Source organism: Emydura macquarii, unplaced genomic scaffold (genome assembly GCF_026122565.2).
Source record: "Emydura macquarii macquarii isolate MOO-44397 ecotype Brisbane River unplaced genomic scaffold, CSIRO-AGI_Emac_v2 contig_67, whole genome shotgun sequence".
Lineage (NCBI taxonomy): Eukaryota > Metazoa > Chordata > Testudines > Chelidae > Emydura > Emydura macquarii.
In genome coordinates this window covers 12,583,672-12,601,851 of record NW_027130204.1, presented here as the reverse complement: position 1 = coordinate 12,601,851, position 18,180 = coordinate 12,583,672, and the positions used below count along the sequence as shown (strand labels likewise).

The following is an 18,180-nucleotide window of genomic DNA, read 5'->3' as shown; positions in this document are numbered from 1 at the left end:
AAATCTTTCCAACCTGCATTGGGTCTTCATATCTCACCTCAAAACATGATGATGAGATAAGAAAAGATAGGTCAGTACCATGTCCATTCAAGTCACTGTGGAACTGGAGAGAATCAGACTGAAAAACAAAGGCATGTCTATTGTAATGCCTCAGTCTGGATTCAGAAATCTAACAGCTTAATTTTGTCCTTCAGGGGTACTGGAAATATACATATGCTCAATGCAATGTATGCAAAGAGAATGAAATATGTAATGTTACATAGCAGTCAATGAACGTGGACACCGATTCTTTTTTCCTCAGAAGCCAAATTATTTTAGTTCTCCTCATGCTCCTACCTACAATCCCTCTAAGTTACCCAAAAAAGACAAGGCCTCACATTACAACGTTCTCACCACAGAGCACGGTATTTAGATCTGTTTCTCAGCTTAATTTGCCCTGGGCAGTGTCTGAATGCTCAGAAACACACAGGTTGGGTTTGCAACTAAAAAACTCTATTGATTTCTCTTTGCACTGAACTCATAGAAAGGAAACATGAGTAGAGGTCACCTTAAATGCAGTTCAACCCTCATCCTTCACCATGATTTTGATTACTGGTATCAAGCCAGTCATGTACCAAGGGACTGCTGATATAGGGAAACTATCCAATAATAGCTTCATTCTGAAAGGCTACTTAATTTAACTCTCTAGCCTAAAGAAATAAGAATCTTTTAAAGGATTCATGTACTGTAGAATTCTCATTAAAGCAATGCAGTCAGTTAATTGCCTTAAAAATTCACCTTTTAGCCCAACTGCACACATCCATCAGAACCTTGCTAATTTGCACTAAATGATCACCATTTGCACCATTGCAAATTAGCAGGTAAGTGGCCAAAAAAGGAGATAGTTCAACCTGTCTTATATGTTTTTTCCACTATATATTATTTTGACCATTTCAGATAAGAGTTAATTTATAATACAATAAATATTAGAGCTAGTCAGGAAATGATTTCCCTCCTCCCCCCAAATTTTGTTTTTGACACAGATAATATTTCATTCATTTTTGGTGAAATTTTAGTGAAACTGTTTTGGGGAAGCTGGAAGCCAAGGTTTTGGTTTGAAAATGCTTTTTCAGTGGAAACCTGAACATTTTCAAAGAAAAGTTTTCTTGCAAAAAATTCTATTTGTCTAAAAGAACTTGAACAAAAAAACCCATCGAAACCGAAACCAACTTCAATAGCTCTGCTAGTAAATATACTGCAATAGTACTTTATAGAGATAATTAAATCTTAGTCAAATTGAAACTTCTCTAGCAGCCTGCTATTAAATCTCCACGGCAAGGTAGGAAAGTGTGTGCGTGCGCAAATTGTAATTTGTGCCATTAGTGAATACGGCACATGGCAATGAGTTAGGCATGCAATACCATATAACCATCATCAGCATTGCATTTGCATGCACACACACACGTTCAACTCTTGCTGATGATGTCCTTGTCTATCACATCTGTTTCTTCCCTTTTTTAGGGAAGGTAATTGAGAAAGTGATGACTTTACCACTCCACTTACACCTTAACACTATCCTCATTCTAAGTGTGTTCCAGTAGGTTCAGGCCCTTTTTTGGGCTTGAGATCATGCTGGTCAGAGCCAGGTTATAGACTGGGGTCAGCTGGCAGCTCTCAGCAGTTTTTAAATGACAATGAATTCTAACGGATGTTGCTAGTGAGCTGGAAGTGCCCTCTAAAGAGAAGTCACACCTAGAGGGAAAGAGTCAATTGGTGGGGACAGAAGTCATTACAGAAGGATTCCTCTGGGATCAGTCTTATCTTCTCTGTTTTTCCAGGGCATGCACATAGAAAAGGCTTTGTCACAATCTTGCAATAGAGTAACAGAATTATATAGTTGCCCCTCAGTGGCCCACCCCTATGGACCATGTTAGTTTGTGCAGCTCTCTAAAATCTTAAGTGGGGATGACCGTGAATTTTATACATCAGATGTTCATGTACTGTCGACATTCTGTGGCAGTGACACTGTGCTAGGTATGCACTGGCCGTAGGATGCATTCCATAGGCGATCTGGAAAAAGAGGTAAACAGTGAGGTGGCAAAGTCTGCGGATGATACAAAACTACTCAAGATAGTCAAGGCCAAAGCAGACTGAGAAGAGTTACAAAGGGATCTCACAATACTGGGTGACTGGACAAAATAAATGGCAGATGAAATTCAGTGTTAAATGCAAAGTAATGCATGTTGGAAAACATAATCCCAACTATCCATATAAAATGATGGGGTCTAAATTAGCTGTTACCACTCAAGAAAGATCTTAGCATCATTGTGGATAGTGCTCTGAAAACATCCACTGAATGTGCAGCAGTCGTTAAAGCAAACAGCATGTTAGGAGCCATTAAGAAAGGGGCAGATAACAAGATAGTAAATATCATAATGCCACTATATAAATCCATGCTTTGCTCGCACCTTGAATACTGTGTGCACTTCTGGTTGCCCCATCTCCAAAAACATATTAGAATTGGAAAAGGTACAGAGAAGGGCAACAAAAATGTTTATGGGTATGGAACAGCTTTCATATGAGGAGACACTGAAAAGACTGGGACTATTCAGCTTGAAGAAGAGGCAACTAAGGAGGGATATGACGGAGGTCTATAAAAATCATGAATGGTGGGGATAAATAAAAGGAAGTATTATTTACCCCTCCACATAGCACACATTCCAGGGGTCACCCAATGAAACTAACAGGCAGTAAGTTTAACCAACAAAAGGAAGTGCTTCTTCACGCAACACAGTGTCAACCTGTGGAAGGCCAAAACTGTAACTGGGTTCAAAAAAAGTTCATGGAGGATATGTCCATCAATGGCTATTAACCAAGATGTTCTAAGATGCAACCCCCTGCTCCAGGCATCCCTAAAATTCAGAGGAATCTCGATAAATTGGAGAAATGGGCTGTAGACAACAAAATTAAATTCAAATACAAATGGAAGTTTCTACACTCAGGGAAGAAAAATCAAATCCCCTCTTCCATATTTGTGCATAATTGGCATGTCAGCAGCGTTGTTAAGAAGGATCTGGGAGTTGTGGTGGATCACAACCTCAAGATGAGTCAGCAATGCAATGCTGTTGCAAAAATGCAAACACAATTTTGGGTTGCATTAACAGAGGCATAGCATGTAAGTCACGGGAGGAGAAAGTACTGCTCTACTCAGCGTTGGTTAGACCTCAGCTGGAGTACTGTGTCTAATTTTAGTCACCAATATATAGAAAGGATGTACAGAAACTGGAAAGGATCTAGAGGTGAGCGACAAAGATGATCAAAGGGATAGAATGCAAGCCATACAAGCAAAGGCTGAAGGAACTGGGTAAGTTTAGGAAAAGAAAAAGGGAGATTAAGAGGGGGACATGATAGGAGTCTTCAAATACTTGAAAGGCTACCATAAAAAAAGATGGAAAAATTTTGTTCTTTTGCCACAGAGGGCAGGACAAGAGGCAATGGGTTCAGAACTACTGCATAATAAATTTAGATTAAATCTCAAGAAAAGCCTCCCAACTCTAAGAACAGCAGGACAATTGAACAAACTGCCTAGAGAGGTTGAGGAAGCTCCTTCACTAGAGGTTTTCAAAAAGAGGCTGGACAGCCATGTGTCTTGGATGGACAACATATCCTGCATCTTGGCAAGGGGTTAGATTGGATGACCCATGCAGTCCCTTCTAACCCTATGCTTCTAAATCTCTCATCCACAGATGCTGGGAGTGGACTACAGTGGATGGATCACTCGGTAATTGCCCTATTGTGTTCATTCCCTCTGAAGCATCTGGCATTGGCCACTGTCGGAAGACAGGATACTGGGCTAGATGGACCAATGGCCTGACCCAATGCGGCTATTCTTGCGTTCTTTTTCATCGGCATGCTGAGACATTTAAATAGCTACCTGTCCTGTGGCACACCGTGGTGATGCGTGATTAGGAGATAACCATTCTCTCATAGCAATGGCAAAATTATTATTAAGAAAAGGAAGAAAAATAAGTTGCTTTCCAGTTTGTCAGAAACTCCACATTATAGTCAATAGTCTCAGCATCCCCTGGTAAATAAGGAATACTGTTACATAGAAACATTAGAAAGGTCATTTTGGAGCAATGACGCTCCCTCAGACTTGGTCTCCCTGCATTTTTATTTAGCGATTGAATAGCGTTACTGATACTTTCGCCTACTCTTCCTTCCAGGACCAGGTGATAGATGGAACTCGGGGCTATGTTTAAACTAGAGGCACTATAGAGTTGCCCAGGCCATTACACCGGATGAAGTCACTGGCCTACCCAACTGGGCAAAGAGCGGGCATCTATTGCAAATTAGTGCCAGTCTAAACATGATTGCAAACCCTTGTAATAGTCTTATTAACAGTCTGGACTAACAACAAGGCAAAGTAATGGAGCTGGTTGCTTGGGGACCAAGATTTCCAGAAGAGAAGTCAAGCAAAACATTGAAGTTTTACACAACAGGAGACTCAGATATATTTTCCTTTAAAAGAGAACCATTTATACCACTTTTGGGTCATTTAGTTATAGTAATCTTTCCTTTTAAGGCTCATATGAAAAAAACACAGGAAATCTGCTTTGCTAACAGTTCACTGTTTTGCCTTTGGCAGGATAAAACAGGATCCTCATGCTAATGCAAACACGGATTTCAGCAAACAAGAAATTTGGCACTGGAGGATGCTTTGGAATAGCATCTTCAGAGCCTTTTTCCAGTGCGTGATAGGACGGCAATGTTTTCACAAAGCCGTGTCCACATTTACGGAGATGTGGAGGGTACGTGCAGCTACACACCACAGTGAACAGCAGATTGCGTCTACACTGTCGTGTGTGGCTGCCCATGGCAGTGAGAGGCTCTGGCAGAAGAGAGGCAGCAGGACACTATGCTACTAAGAACAACAGTGTAGAGCTGGGAGGTATTGCTTGGGAGTGTAGAGAGTGATGTAATTAGGTATTTACCCTAAGGTTCTGGCCTGTCTTTATTCTAAGCAGTGCCGCACCATCTACACTGGTATTTATATACTGCACACCCAGCTAGCATGGGTATGTACTCTACATGCTGCCATAAGCACAGACACAGCCAAGGGATATTAACAGAGAAAAGAATTGTGTTTGTCAAGCAAGTTACCTCAACTGAGTTAACTTAGATCAAGTTAACAAAAGCTGTACTGTTTTAGCTATACCAGTACAGTTTAATGGTGTAATATCCCCTAGTGTAGACAGACAGTTATACTACTATAGAAGTGCTTATACTGGAATAGCTTAGTCCACTATGGCAAGGGGACAAAGATATTCAGCTGTAAGGCACTTTTACACCTGCATAACTACATCCATACTAGGGCCTGTACCAGTATAACTATTTTGGTAAAATATATAACTATTTTTAAAAAATAAAAATCACACCCCTAGCAAAAATAGTTATATCAATTTAAAAAAAACAAAACAAAACTACACTCAGGTAGGCCAAGCCTAAGATCATTTTAGATGGTTTCACTGGAGGCGAGGCCATATGTGTTCAGGTGTGTTTTCAACTGAGTTAAGCTAATTCAATTAAAAACAAAAACAAAAAAACCAAAGCACTTCTTTGCCCATGTATACACAGTCTTACTGGCATGGAGAACATGACCTACTTCAGGAATAAGAGGACATAGAGACAGTGCCATGAAGAAACCCATAATGTTTTTTTCATTATTATTTTAAAAGGGAAAATAAAATTAAGTGAGCCAGTAATTCAGAGCACCTCAGCAGTACTGAGGGGGGTGATTGGAACCACCCCTTCTGCCCAACTTCCTGTTCTCTCGGTGCACAGGATTACCTGCTGCCTGACCAGGTTTAGCTTTGATACTTCTGAGCACCTTTTCACAGAGCCTGGACAAGGGCATGCCAATAGACTCCTGCTAGGCCGTTACATGAGAGTGATATTATCCTCATAGGCCTGAGACAGGACGCTCATATGACCGTTTAAAATATGGTCAAATGCACACAGTAAACACTGAAAAATTATCTTCCCCTCTCATCTCTTATTTACAGTAACTTTGGATGTTATTTGTGACAACAACAGGAACAAAAATTTTAAGATGAAAATGTGATTTTCAAGTTAATTTGGTTCCCTTAAGTCACTTTTCCTGAGCAGCTGGAAATTTAGTAGAGATTGTTTTTACCAAAGCTTATGGTTTCTTGGTCCCACTTGTGTGAAACCTGAGACAGTGCTGGACAAAGAGGAGCTGTTGGAAGGTATGCCTGCTACTGGCTGGCCAGAGATGTACAATGGAATGAGTTAGTGGTGCTTGCTGGCCACTGGACCCTCTGTACCAAAGAAGCTAAATGAATTCTTGGCACTGCAGAGGACGTGAGGGAGACTCCCCCATCTGAGCCATTCTTTTTAGGTGAAAAATCTGAGGAATTGTCCCAGATAGAGGTGTCAGTAGAGGTGGTTTTGGAACAAACTGATGAGTTAAACAGTAATATAAGTCACCAGGACCAAATGATATTCACTCAAGAGTTTGAAAGAACTCAGATATGAAATTGCAGAACTACCAACTGAGATATGTAACCTATTGTTTAAATCAGCCTCTGTTGCAGATGACTGGAGGATAGTTACTGTAACACAGCAATTTAAAAAAAAAAACCAACACACAACACACCACCTTCCAGAGGCAATCCTCACAGTTACAGGCCAGTAAGCCTAACTTAAGCACCAAGCAAACCAGTTAAAACTATAGTAAAGAACAGAAATAGCATACATATAAAGGAACACAATATGTTGGAAGAAAGTCAAAATGGTTTCTGTAAAGGGAAATCATACCTCACCAATCTATTAAAATTCTCTGAGGCAGCCAACAAGCACTTGGACAAGAATGATTCAGTGGATATAGGGTACTTGGACTTTAAGAGCCTTTGGCAAGGGACTTAGTCAAAAACTTTCTGAATCAAAGTAAGTAGTCACAGGATAAGAGGGAAGGTCTTCTCATCAGTAACTGATCAAAAGGAAACAAAAGGAACAAAAGGAAACAAAGGACAGGAATAAATGTTCAGTTTCAGAAATGGAAAGAGGTAAATAGCAGGGTCCCCCAAGGATCTGTACTGGGACCTGTGCTGTTCAACATATTCAGAAGTGATCTAGAAAAAGGGGTAAAAACAGTGAGGTAGCAAAGTTTGCAGACTATATTAAATTACTCAATAGTTAAGTCCAAAGCTGACTTCAAAGAGTTACAAAAGGATCTCACAAATTTGGGTGACTGGATCATAAAATGGCACAGGAAGCGCTATGTTGATCAGTGCAAACACACATAGAAACATAGAAACACATAGAAAACATAATCCCAACTACACATACAAAATTAGTGGTCACCACTCCAGAGAATTCATGGATCATTCTCAGAGAAAATCCACTCAGTGTGCAGCTGCAGTCAAAAAAGCTAACAGAATATTAGGAAGCATTAGGGAAGAAAGACATAAGACAGAAAATATAATGTCACTGTATAAATCCATGGTATAGCCACACCTTGAATACTGTGTGCAGTTCTAGTTGCCCCCCCTCCCCCCCCCAAATCTCTAAAAAGAGATTAGAAATTGTAAAAGTACAGCAAAGTGCAACAAAAATTAAGAGTATAGAATGGCTTCTATAAAAGAAAAGTGCAGCAAATTGCCAGCTCTGCTACCGTGGGTCCTGCATTTTTCCTTCTTGTGGAGGGTGAAGGCACCCCCTGTTGCCGCTATTTCTGGACATTGGTCACCCCAGTAGTACCCAGCGGGGCAAAGGGAGAAGAGGAGGAAGGGACCTGGGCCTGCCCTCTACCCTGGGTCCAAGCCTGGGGTGGGAGAAGCTAATAGCAGCTTTGCACTGCTGACCAGCTTCCAGCTGCAATTTTCCCCTGGGCTACTTTCCCCTCTGCCCTTTCAGCTTCTGGGGTTCTCCACCCCATATCTTCTTGGGAAGGGTCTCTTCCAATCCTCCTGCCTAGGGCAGGATCTCAGTTGCACTTCCCCCCTTTTGGCAGGACTCTTTTCCCTCAAGCCTCTGTACCTTTGAGCCAGGGTTTGGCAGGGAAGCTTCCCTCCCAGCATTCCCCTTCACCTGGTTCATTGGTCTTTCCATCACTCACCACATTCCTCCAACACTCTCCTGTCTGGCTGGAATAGGAGTTTTTTAGCAGGTCTCTGGCCGGGCCTTAATTGGCCTCAGGTGCTCCTAACGGATCTGTAGTAACCCCTGTTCAGTCCACAGGGAACAAGGCTCTGACTATTCTGTGGCTTATAGATCTCCCTGGGCGCTCTGCGACCGTGGGGCCTACTTCCGTTCCCTTGTTCATTCACGTCTCCGGGCAGAGTTCTTCTGGGTGGTGTCCGCTGGCTCCCTCGACACCTTCCGGGAGTAGTGGGCGCTGTCTGGGGCTCTCTGCTCTGTGTCCTCTTCTGGCTCCCTTCGTTTAAACCTGTGACCCTCACGTCCTTTCCTGGGTTTTTTTTTTTTTTTTTTTTTTTAAATAGTTGTCCCAAGCAATCAGTTGCATTCCAGGCTCAGTGGCTCCTCCCCTTAGGCTGGGGGAGGAGCCTTTAGCTAGCCCACCCACTTCCTGGTCTGCAAATAGAAAAAAATTACCCTCCTGCTGCCTCCTGGCCCTGCTGTCTCACAAAAGATTAAAACACTGGGGCTGTTCAGCCTGGAAAAGAGACAATTAAGGAGGGACATAACAGAGGTCTATAAAATCATGAATGGTATAGAGAATAAGTGTTATTTACCCCTTCACATAACACAAAGACCAGGGGTCAACCAACAAAATTAATAGGCCATAGGTTTAAAACAAACATAAGGAAGTACTTTTTCACACAACACACAGTCAATCTGTGGAACTTGTTGCCAGGGATGTTGTGAAGGCCAAAAATGCACCTGGGTTCAAAAAAGAATTAGGTAAGCTCATAGAGGATAGATCCATCAATCGCTATTAGACAGGATGGCCAGGGACACAAGCCCGACAGAATACTGGACTAAATGCACCATGGGTCTGACCCAGTATGAGAATTCTTATGAGCTCTAGGGGATGTGTGATTATTCTTTTAGAGTAAATATCTTTCTAAAACCGCTATAAAAACCATCCACATTCTCCATTTCTAATATACATAATTTTCCAACAATAAAGGATCAGATGCATGGGACTGAAATAAGTGATGTCCCTATAAATAAAAGATAACATCTGCTCCAGGGTCACATGAACTTCAAACTCCAGTGAATTTACATAATAAGCACATGCCACCCTCATTTCCTGCCCTCTTCCCCCATTCAGAGGTCACATTAGTCCCCCACAAGCTGTTGTCACCCCTTATTACCCACCACCGTGTTTTCCAATGATTGCTGATACTTCCTTTTCCCTTATGTCTACATTACAGCTGGAGATGCAAGTTCCAGCTCAGATATACATATTCATGCTAGCTCAATCAGAGCTAGCATGCTACTAACAGAAGTGTAGCCATGGCATCAGGAATGGTGGGACAGGCTAGCACCAGAGTACATGCCTAGAGTCTGGGATGGAATCCTAGGCCTGGTCTACACTGGTGGCTTAATTCGAATTAAAGTCCCTTAATTCGAATTAATTACTCCCGTGTCTACATTGTGCATTGTTAATTCGAATTAAGGAGCCTTTAAAATTGAATTAATAAAACCACCTCTGCAAGTGGATTAGCGCCTGAAGCGCATCAGTTAATTCGCATTAGTGTGAGTGTGGACGCAATGGGACTTAATTCGAATTAATTGGACTCCAGACTGTATTCCATGATGCCCCATTTCAGTACCCTCCCCCAAAGCAGCCTCAGGAAGATTTAAGTCTTCATTTCCTGCACTGAATGGGTTTAAAATCCAAGCTGCGATCACCCCCCACACACACACCACAAGCCCTTTGCAGTTTGTCTCTTTAAGGGTTTGAAAGATTTCACCACCCTCTCCGTGGTGGTGAATGCGTTTTAAATGCCAGCAGTCAGAGGAAACTCTTTGCTACATTGTTTGTGTCACCAATCATGGAAATTGATACTTTCTTAAGAGTTTATTCACAGTGCTACATGTGGATACATTATATCATGCTTTCCATCAGTGAAATAGAAACATTTATATCACTGTATTAACATACTAACGGACTCCCTTGTTATTTATCTTACATTCTACAGCCACCTGTAGAATCAAAATCAAAGGCAAGCAATATACAGCGGATGGTGGGGGGGAGCATAAAAGGCAAACAGCATACAGTTCTAAAGTAATCCAGGATAAACTGCGATGTATTTGTCACAGTCAAAATGAGAGCATAGTTCAGCTGGCTCCATGTGCCTGCAACAATGGCGATCCAGGGAGTAAAAAAACAGCATGAAAATCCTTTTCCTGTTTGTTTGGGGGTGGGGTAAGAGGGTGGGGGAAGCAGTGCTGCATCCTGGGATGATGACACTCATCACAACAGCCTCTATCGTTAGTTGCACTGTGGGATAGCTTCCCACATTGCACTGTTTTCTAATTCGAATTAAGGCTGGCCAGTGTGGATGCAAGAAACCAGCACAAACACTGTAGTGTGGATAGTCTGCAGCGCTTTCTATAAATCGCTTTCTGTAATTCGAATTAGTGCTGCAGTGTAGACATAGCCCTACTTGGGGTAGTTACCCTGTTCCAGCCTTCATGCCACTGCAGTTACATGTCTATTTTAGCGAGCTAGCATAGGCACGTCTCCTTGAGCTGGAAATTATACCTCCAGTGTAGATATTAGTTTCTATTTGGTGCTCCCTGTTCCTTACCCTGTGATTGTCATTGCTTCCCCTACCATTGGCAGTCACCTCATAGCCCAACACCCAGACTTACTAACTTGGATGGACAGAGAATGAGTCTACTACTGTGTCCCTGAGGAAGGGCAGAGAAGTGGTGACATTTAAAGTAAAATAAACGGAGCCCCAGCACAGCTGCTCCAGTGACCGAGGCAGTAGTCTTACACAGTGCATCTAAGGAGCTCCAGATTAGCAGTAGGCCTTCATTTAACATCACTGAAAAATGCCCTCAATCAAGGAGCTCACATGGATGTAAAGCAAGTTACAGAGCCACAGCTCACATTTCTATCTAAACCACCACAAAACAACCCAAGGCCTCGCACCCTTTAGGTGGCAACAGACCCAGGCATACAGAGTGCTCCTGAGATGAAGATGGGCTTCCTACTTGCCTGCTCATCACTCTTGCCGCTCTGTTCTCCATTTCTGGGCTTTTCAACTTCCCCATACTCTCCCGGAGGTTCTCGGGTCCATGACACCCCGATAATACAGAGGGGAGAAGGAATAAGAGACTTCCCGTATTTACATTCTGCCCACTGCAGGTCTCAAGATACTACTGGTGGTCAGTATCCATAACATTTCTGAATGAAACCAACAACCAGTAGAGCACCTCAGAAGCCAGTGCTGTACCAGGCAAGTCACGGCAACAACAGGGTCAACTGAAAGGGCATGAGAGGTTGCAAAAACACCCATGAATCCAAACCCATGTTTCAAAGAAAACTCTATGGCAGTGTCTCATTGCAATTGTTGATCTTAATGTCAGCATATCCCTTAACTATGTGGGGAGACCATGGAGCTTGACACTGTAGTTTCTGCACAGTTCGGCAACATCTCAGCCCGTCAGATGCCAGGGACAAGCCTCTGGGACTCCCTGGGAAGCTAGTCAGGGCAGGATTTAGTTCCAGAACCCTAAATGCTAGACTTCAGTATGCTGACATCCTTCCTCGTGGCTGAAGGCTTGTTATTAGGGTAGGAGCTTTGCCCTGGTGCTTATTACATAAAATGTATGTTTGTTAGACTTCAATTTATTAGTCAGTTATAAAGGAGCTTAACTGATACACACTCTTGGGTGTCACAAGTGGTGATATTTATTGTGATTGATTTATGGTGATTGTGTTTGTATCTGTCCCTCTCCTGATAATCTTTTGTACGGAGTCTTGTGCTTGACAGTCTGTGTTAAATAGATCCCGGTCATACAAATGTAAGTCCTTTGTACAGAAATAGAACTCTGCGCTGATGTAGCACTGTTCATCCAAGCATCTCAGCACTCTTGGAACAGGTGGCTCTGCCATCTTCATTGTGCTGATATGGAAACTGAGGCAGCGATGTGCAGTGACTTTTTCCAAGGTCCCACAGACTGGAAATAGAGCCAAGGTGGCTTGGTTGTTTGTACTGTACTTCAGCTACACTAGGCTCAGAGTGAATATCATAAATACAGGAACTGTTTTAAAGAGGTTTAAAAAGCCGCTTAAAAGTCAATGCATAGGCCAGCAAGTGTAGAAACAACATGTTTACAGTTTTCATTACATAATGAAATGAAGGAGGGGAGAAGTGTCTGTGGGCCTCTAAGGAACTCAAGGGTAAGGGATGCAAAGCTGATTGAGAATCTCAGAGGAAGGGTCAGCAGGAAACGTTCATGTCAGTCATATCATTTAGACAAACCTTGCACTTACGCAGCGCTAAGTGACAGAATTCCTCCCAGAGCTTGCCAGTGCCCAGGAGGAGTGCATCATCTTGATATACCATGGCGGGGGTGGGGGGGAGGGAGGAGTGGGGGGGTGACAAACTTGCCCCTCCCCCAAGGAGTAGTGGGGCCATAGCAGCACCTCATCCCCACACCACAAAGCCCCTGCTCCATTGTATTGTGCCCAGAAAAGGCAGCAGTCGTAGTCTAGGGAACACAGGAGTTATAATTATACCTAACTTCTACACAGGGGTGCAAGACCAGAGTCCTTGTACCCTCTCCTCCTCGAGCATCTGGACATAGGCTGGCCCTTCAGCACCTGCAGCCAACAGTTTGTAACATGCTAGGTCAAACACATTTCTTTCCAGACAAGGAGTATGTCTGACCTTCAGTTTTGGGACATTATTTTTGAGGAGAAAGAACTGCTGTCACTTGTACGTCACATGAACTCCAAAAAGCCATGTACGAGTTTATTTTAAGGACTGAGATCTGTTTTGGAGAAGTCTTCTTACAACTGCAAGAATTTTACATGCCTCCCAATAGCATAATTAAATCATTTCATAATAAAATGAAAACACTCATGTGAAACCCACTCATCTGGAACATTCCACATACACTTCGGCTGCAGAGCCAATGGGAAGTTCATAAAATCATGTTTTTTATAAACAAGTACACAGTAATTCTCTGTTTTGTGGATCTTGTTTATGTATCTAGTACGGTTATGCTCACTTGCCCCATTTTGTGAACACAGTCTAAGATGGGGCCAAATTAGAAATATAGATTGCGCGTATTACATTTAGGTGAGTCGCTCTTATAAAGAGACTTTAAGAATACTGAAAGAGGTTCACTGGAGATGCAGATTTTTTTTTTTAAATCCATTATAGCATATGCAAGAGGGTTAGCCCAATAGATTGCTGGGCTGGCTAAAGATTTGTAAAATCATAATTTTGTATAAGATGGCTGCCTAGGGTGTAGAGAACAGGATTAGAAGTTCCTAAATCCTATTCCTGGCTCTGCCACTGACTTGTTTTAGGACTCGGTTCATGTCACTTGAGCTCTCTGTACTTCAAGCTCTGCTCATGCTTTGACTTCAGTGGGACTACTCCGGAGTAAGTCAAGCAGCATTTGTCTCTATTAAGTACTTCACTATCTCAGTGAAATGAGGCTACATTAAATGTTTATAAAATTATTGCAATCCAAGGATCAGACACTGCTTTCAATCCACATGTGCAACCCCAGTGTAATCAGGGGGAGTTGTGCACATAGGTTGAAGGCAAACCCTAGCTCTTGAATTACTTTCTAGCAAAGGTTGAACAGTTCCATTTTGAAGGGTCGTGAGACCTATTGCTCTTATTACTGAAAGGTTGTCTCCTTGATACTCCCCTTTGTCTCCTCCTCCCACTTGTGATAAGTGTGGATTGATTTAAATCAAGGCACCTTACTAGCCAAGTGAAAATCCTCAATTTAAAATTGATTTTAATCAACTTTTTCATTTGTATTTCAGTTACTGCTTAAAGAAAGGTGCATGCTCATTGGCTGATACAATAATTAAAACACTGATTTATAGCTAGAATCTTTACAGTAGATGTGGTACATCTTTTTTGCTACCTAGGACAGCACATTCTATGTATATAGATTTTAGGAATCATAACTTATGTTCAGTTTCTTATTAATTGTACATTTTAGTATGTTAGAAATTGGTGAATGATACATTGCTTATTTACTAGATAATTAACTTTTTGCTCATGATTTGTGTCAAACTTCATTAGGATGGTAACTGGAATTTAAATAAATAAAAACAAATGTAATGTGCGGTTTCATGTGTTTAAACAAAACCACCAAGTGTTTTGGATACATAAACTTCTATCAAAACATGTTGCTCATTTACAACTGATTAAAAGGATACAAACTGATTTATCAAAGAAACAGAGGGATTAACTGTAGTCAATAAATTAGACTGATTATTTCAGGTCATAATAGAAAACTTTTCAAATATGCCAAAGTGAAAGCAACTGGAGCTTAAGTGCCTCCTTGCCAAAGTCTCTTGAAAATGAGAGTCTAAATTATTTAGGCTGTCCTTCTAACTTTTAAAACTAGTAGATCTCATCCCCTCCCTCCCACAGTGAGTGGAGTCAGAAACATTCGTGATTTGAGATCAGAGCTTAGGTAAGGAGAAGCTATAAAACAGGAATATGAGACCACCCAGGTGGATTCACTGGATGATACGTTGGATGCTGCTTCTTCATGCTACTATGTAATCCTGGAAGAGCCTCCTTCCTATATCCCATGAACTTCTCACTACTATTTCCACTGGAGAGCTTTGGGCACGTACTCTGGACAGCCACTCGTGTGCCAAAAACCAAAACTCTGAACAAGCCAGAAAAAAGGAAGCCCTAGAGGAAGACATAAGATGACTGCAATTAAATATATGTCTCATGCGGTCCACTTACCACTCAGGGCACCTCTCCCGTCCACTCTGAGGATTAGCTCCTTCCAGGTTCAGGGCCCCCTTCTGCTGCTCATTGCACACCCTTCTGGCGCTGTCTCTGTGACCCCCCAGGTGCTCCTTCTTCATGACTTGGCAGGAGTTTCCCCCTTCCAGGATATCAATGGTTTTCTGCATGAACTGTCTCAGGCAATCTTCTCATGCACTGCCCTGATGGTGCCACTTCCCCAGTAACCAATAGGGAACCCAGGCCCACCCACTATATTAGATTCCAGTCGAGGGACCCTATATATATATATATATATATATATATATATATGGCAACTATGGGCTGCTTTCCTTCAGACCCTGTTACTCCTTTCTGAAGCTTCTGATTTAGCCCCTCTGGGTTTACCAGCCCAAACTCCCTCCTCCCAAGGAATGACTGCAGATTACTGAAGTCTGCAGCCTCAGCACACACACCTCCCTTCTCTTAAGGACCCACTATAGCCTACTCCCCCTATAATCCCTTTCTGTTGTCAACTTCTTGTCTTTATAAATCCAACCCAGCTCTTCCCCCAGCTAGACTTCATCATCAGATTAGGCCTTAGCATGCCCTGGTTTCCCTCCAGGTGTGGTCTATTGGTTAATTGCCCTAATTTACCCCTGTACACCTTATGAGGGATGGACACCCCACGACATTGTGCTACTCAGTGATGTTAACATTATAAACACTACCAAGTGCTATGCAGGGTACAGAATGATCAACAGACGAACAAGGTCAACCAGTTGTTTCACCCAAAGTAATAGAACAGCATTTATCAAAGTAAAAGGAAGATCCTATATGTAAATATCATCTCATTAAAAACCTCCGCATTATGCAATCCAAATTCCCTATTGTTCTGATAACAGTAGGAAAGAGTAGGAAAATTACAGCAAAATAAAGGCAAAGTTACCCTCTCTGATCCTCAAGCAAGGGGACAGGATCTAGTTCTCAGAATGAATAGGTTCATTATATATGCTAATTTCAATACCCAGGACTAGCACTGACATCAGTGGGAGTTCAATTCAGGGAATGAGTGAAGACTGCAGAGGGAGGCTCAAAGGGGAAAGAGCCTGTGAAGAATGAGAGAAAACATCCACAAAGCCAATATGAAGGGAAGATGGTGACAATGATTTGTAGTGCATTTGCTGGCAGAATAAGGATGGTACCCACTGGTTAGGACACTAGGCTGTGACCTCAGAGACATAGGTTCAGTTCTCTGCTCTGCCACAGGCTTCTTGTTTGACCTTGGGCAAGCCATTTAGCTTTTCTGTGCCTCAGCTCCCCATCTGTACAATGGGGATAATAGCCCTGCCTTACCTGATAGCGGTATTGTGAGGATAAATACATTAAAGAGTGTGTGAATATGTTACAGTCATAGGGGCTACCTAAATACCAAAGAGAATAAATAAGCTTCCAGTGGGCTCATTGTTTGCCCCAATGTATGTAGTTTTTCAAACTGAATAATGGAATAAGTCACCAGAGTTAGTGCAATTTAAGTTTAACAACCAAGTCAGGACACAAAAGTTAAAGGTTGCCCCTGCAACATCACATCAGCCAAACTCTCTCTATTTCTATATTAATCACAAGAGTCAGGTAGTATCCATTGTTGTGAAGGACTCTCATTACCTTCAAGAGTTCTAGATGCTGAATGAGGATGGGATCTGACCCATGAACAAGATCTAACAGCTTTTATTTATCCAGGAAAACTGGAATAGAAAATATTTCCCATGTGACCTGGCAATGAACATGTACCGAAAAGGTGAGTCCACTACACCGAAGACACAATTTTAAGCTTTTTTCTGGGCTTCTGAGTGCACCTCTCTGCCTGCCTGCTGCAGTGTAAGCTCTCGAGGCAGGGACAATATTTTGTTTCTCATTCAGCCTTACCCGCAGAGCTCAATAATTCCTTATTCCAGAGCTAGTGGGCTTGTGGAGCCATGAAGGCGTGTTTTTATATTAGTATAACTACATTGGTTAAAGGATGTTATTTATCAGTATAGTTTATCAATACAATCCCGTGTGAACAGTTATACTGGTATAAACATGCTTTATAGCAGTATAGTTTATTGCTCTTCCTATACAGGAAAAGGTTATACTGCTATAAACAATTGTATACTGGTATAACTGCATCCCTAGTGTGAGAAGTAGTGTTTTAAATATACCAGCACAGTAAAATTGACACAACTTGTCACTACACAAGGCCTTTAACATCTTGCTTCTTTTTTACAAGCCTCCCCATCCCTTGCTCCAAGCCTCTGGAGTTCACAATCTCCATTTTCAGCAACAGAGTTTCTAAATTCCTGTAACCAGATAGCTGTGCAGTTAACTAGCTATTCACATATGCAAAACACATCCATCTTTTGAGTTTGTAGCTGACAGCTTAATGGTATTTTCTACTGTGCACACTCAGCCCTGCATTTCCAAAACATTTGTAACTTTGTTTTTTCAAAACAGCGTTCTTTGTCAATGCTAACAGCACGCACATTGTTCATTTCGGCCAACTCAGGAGCCCACTCTGAAGCTTCGAAGTGTATTGTAGATGTTTTTCAGTTACCTAAGCAAAGCAAATGGTGAGATTCTTAAAAACAAAGCAAAAACTGGGGGGGAGGGGAGTACTGGGAAGGTGTGTGAGGTTTTTTTTTTTTAGCCTCTCTTAATACAAGAAACAGAATAATGGGTTTTGCTCAAACGTAAAAAGTCACCTTCATGCAGAGACTCTGACTTGGAAAAAGAAAGCCTTGGTTTCATTGCCAGGGCATTTGTAGTGAGAAATGGCTACTTTGCCACAATCTTAATTCAATCCAGGGATGGCAGGATGGAAACGTTTTTGGAGCAGTAATTACCACCGCAGGCACTTTCCCAAAGGCAAACTAACCCCTCTTGCTCTTTTGTGCTGTGGACTCCTTAAAAGGCCGACATAGTTATCCCTTCATTGTATCCTAACTGCACCAGGGCTCTGCAAGAAGCCAATCCCAGCCTACCTAGCTGGGTTGCAATTTAAGGGGAAGCTCACACCACTCTCCTACCTTATTTGGGAAACCTTCACTCTGCAAGGTCTTGGCACAGTCTGCAGAGCCAAGCAACCTTGTGCAACCCTAGAGAGTTCTGACACAGAGTGAGCCCGGACCTCAAGTGCTGAGTCCCCTTTGCCCTGGCCAAAAACCAGCCCCAAAGAAGAGCCAGCGGCAAGCTGCAACGGCACCATTAAAAACCTCCC

General features: G+C 42.2%; 1 long non-coding RNA gene across 1 annotated transcript; it reads right to left on the bottom strand.

Moving 5' to 3' along the window:
* Positions 1-17,138: 17,138 nt before the first annotated feature.
* Positions 17,139-18,147, bottom strand: LOC137147545 (uncharacterized). The gene is made up of 2 exons (XR_010918245.1): positions 17,990-18,147; positions 17,139-17,517 (listed from the first exon to the last, which is right to left on the bottom strand). It is a non-coding gene; the product is annotated as an uncharacterized lncRNA (long non-coding RNA).
* Between the last annotated feature and the right edge of the window lie 33 nt (positions 18,148-18,180).